General features: G+C 61.9%; 2 non-coding genes and 1 pseudogene across 2 annotated transcripts in view; all 3 read right to left on the bottom strand.

Moving 5' to 3' along the window:
* The window catches only part of LOC145915683 (large subunit ribosomal RNA), a 7221-nt pseudogene extending 6133 nt beyond the window's left edge, over window positions 1–1088 (bottom strand).
* Window positions 1089–1332: 244 nt separating this feature from the next.
* Window positions 1333–1486, bottom strand: LOC145915504 (5.8S ribosomal RNA). Its single transcript, XR_014403873.1, has one exon. It is a non-coding gene; the product is annotated as a 5.8S ribosomal RNA (ribosomal RNA).
* A 260-nt stretch (window positions 1487–1746) lies between these two features.
* Window positions 1747–2500, bottom strand: part of LOC145915582 (small subunit ribosomal RNA) — a 1824-nt gene continuing 1070 nt past the window's right edge. Inside the window, exon 1 of the ribosomal RNA XR_014403946.1 lies at window positions 1747–2500. This exon is cut by the window's right edge and continues 1070 nt beyond it. This is a non-coding gene — a ribosomal RNA (small subunit ribosomal RNA).

Genomic DNA, 2500 nt, shown 5'->3' with positions numbered 1-2500 from the left:
AATCGCTACGGTCCTCCACCAGAGTTTCCTCTGGCTTCAACCTCCTCAGGCATAGTTCACCATCTTTCGGGTCCCAACGCGCACGCTCTCGCTCGACCTCTCCGGCAGAGCGGACGAGATCGGCCGGTGATGCGGCCGTCCAGAGAGACGGCATCTCACCTCCGCCGGACCGCGCCGACATTCACTTTCACTGCGCCCATGGGTTTCGCACTGCCCCGTGGCTCGCGCGCACGTTAGACTCCTTGGTCCGTGTTTCAAGACGGGTCGGGAAGGTGGCTGACGTTAGCCGCGGACCCCGTGCGTCTCGCGCGGCGCTGCCCACCCGCAACCGACACGCCGCAACTGGGCACTGAGCACAGTCCCCAACCGGCGACGCACCGGCTCGGACGGGACGCCCGGCCCACGAAGGGCAGACGCGGCGATCCCTCCTCGCCCGGGCGACGGGCCGACGTGTCCGCGCGCCTATAACACCCACCCGGGGGCGGGCTACCTTGCGCGCGGCCTTCTCGCCGCCTCCCAGACGGTCGCGGCCTTCGCACGGCGCTAGTGCGCTGGAGCTGCTCGGAGGACAGCGCGAACGACGGGCCGCAAGGCTCCGCACGCCCACACGCTCCGCTCGGCTTCAGCTGAAAGCGTCGCGCGACTCGACAGGCCCTCCCGTTTGCCTCTCGACGGTTTCACGTACTCTTTAACTCTCTCTTCAAAGTGCTTTTCAACTTTCCCTCACGGTACTTGTTCGCTATCGGTCTCGCGACAGTATTTAGCCTTAGATGGAGTTTACCACCCGCTTTGGGCTGCATTCCCAAACAACCCGACTCTGGGAAGACGCAGAGCGCGCGCCCTCGCCGCCACCATGGGCCTGACACCCGCACCGGGACGAGGCCTCGATCAGAAGGACGCGGGCGGCGAACGACGTACGCGCAGCGAATTCCTTACGCCACAATTCCACGCGCCGCAGAGGCGCGCGGATTCGGCGATGGGCACTTCCCACTTCACTCGCCGTTACTGGGGGAATCCTCGTTAGTTTCTTTTCCTCCGCTTAGTAATATGCTTAAATTCAGCGGGTAGCCTCGTCCGACCTCAGGCCGATAATCCAGTGCCTCGTTTGCGAGAGACACGCGCGCGCCACCGAAGCTCGTGCGAGCGCCGCGCCCGAACGCGAGCCGTGCTGCTCCGGGCCGGGATCCTCTTCGAGGCCGACTCGTAACGAGACGCACGCCGCGTTCGGTTTCGCGCGCTGACACTGCGTTCGTGCTGTCCTGGGCGGGACGACCGTGGCAACGGCCGACACCGCACCGGCCCGACGCGTCGCCGCGCGGGAACGTTACAACGCGACCCTGAGGCGGGCGTGGCGCCGGGATTGACCCGGTGCCGCAATTTGCGTTCAGAACGTCGATGCTCAATGTGTCCTGCAATTCACATTAATTCACGCAGCTAGCTGCGTCCTTCATCGACTCGCGAGCCGAGTGATCCACCGCCAAGAGCCCTCCGTGACTTCGTCAGTTGGACAAGCGCGACCCAGCCGGATTGCACAGTCGAAAAAAGCGGTGGCCGAGCGGTCGCCAGCCGTAGGCGACGCATGAAGCCAGCCTGGCACATGGCCACGGCACTCGGCGCAGAACGAAACAGGGTGACCGAAGTGCAATCGCGTGCGCCTCAACAGCGACGAAGGGCGTGCGCGGCCGCCAAGATACGGAGCCTTCTCCACCTGTCGAACGCACGACCACTCGATCGGCGATCGGCCGGTAATGATCCTTCCGCAGGTTCACCTACGGAAACCTTGTTACGACTTTTACTTCCTCTAAATGATCAAGTTAGATCGTCTTCTCGGACGCCGGCGCGGCCGTTGCCGAACGCGCCAGGTCCAATCGGAGGACCTCACTAAACCATTCAATCGGTAGTAGCGACGGGCGGTGTGTACAAAGGGCAGGGACGTAATCAACGCGAGCTGATGACTCGCGCTTACTGGGCATTCCTCGTTCAAGGGAAACAATTGCAATTCCCTATCCCTAGCACGACCGGGGTTCAGCGGGTTACCCGGACCTTCCGGCCTAGGCGGCGACACGCTGATCCGGTCAGTGTAGCGCGCGTGCGGCCCCGAACATCTAAGGGCATCACAGACCTGTTATTGCTCAATCTCGTGTGGCTAAGCGCCACTAGTCCCTCTAAGAAGTTCAACGCCGACCGATAGGGTCGCGTAACTAGTTAGCAAGCCAGAGTCTCGTTCGTTATCGGAATTAACCAGACAAATCGCTCCACCAACTAAGAACGGCCATGCACCACCACCCACAGAATCAAGAAAGAGCTCTCAATCTGTCAATCCTCACTGTGTCCGGGCCGGGTGAGATTCCCCGTGTTGAGTCAAATTAAGCCGCAGGCTCCACGCCTGGTGGTGCCCTTCCGTCAATTCCTTTAAGTTTCAGCTTTGCAACCATACTTCCCCCGGAACCCAAAGACTTTGGTTTCCCGCAAGCTGCCGGAGGGGTCGTCAAAGTAACGC

The sequence above is a fragment of the Ascidia mentula genome, assembly GCF_947561715.1.
Source record: "Ascidia mentula chromosome 2 unlocalized genomic scaffold, kaAscMent1.1 SUPER_2_unloc_2, whole genome shotgun sequence".
NCBI lineage: Eukaryota > Metazoa > Chordata > Ascidiacea > Phlebobranchia > Ascidiidae > Ascidia > Ascidia mentula.
This window is presented reverse-complemented; position numbering and strand designations above follow the sequence as displayed.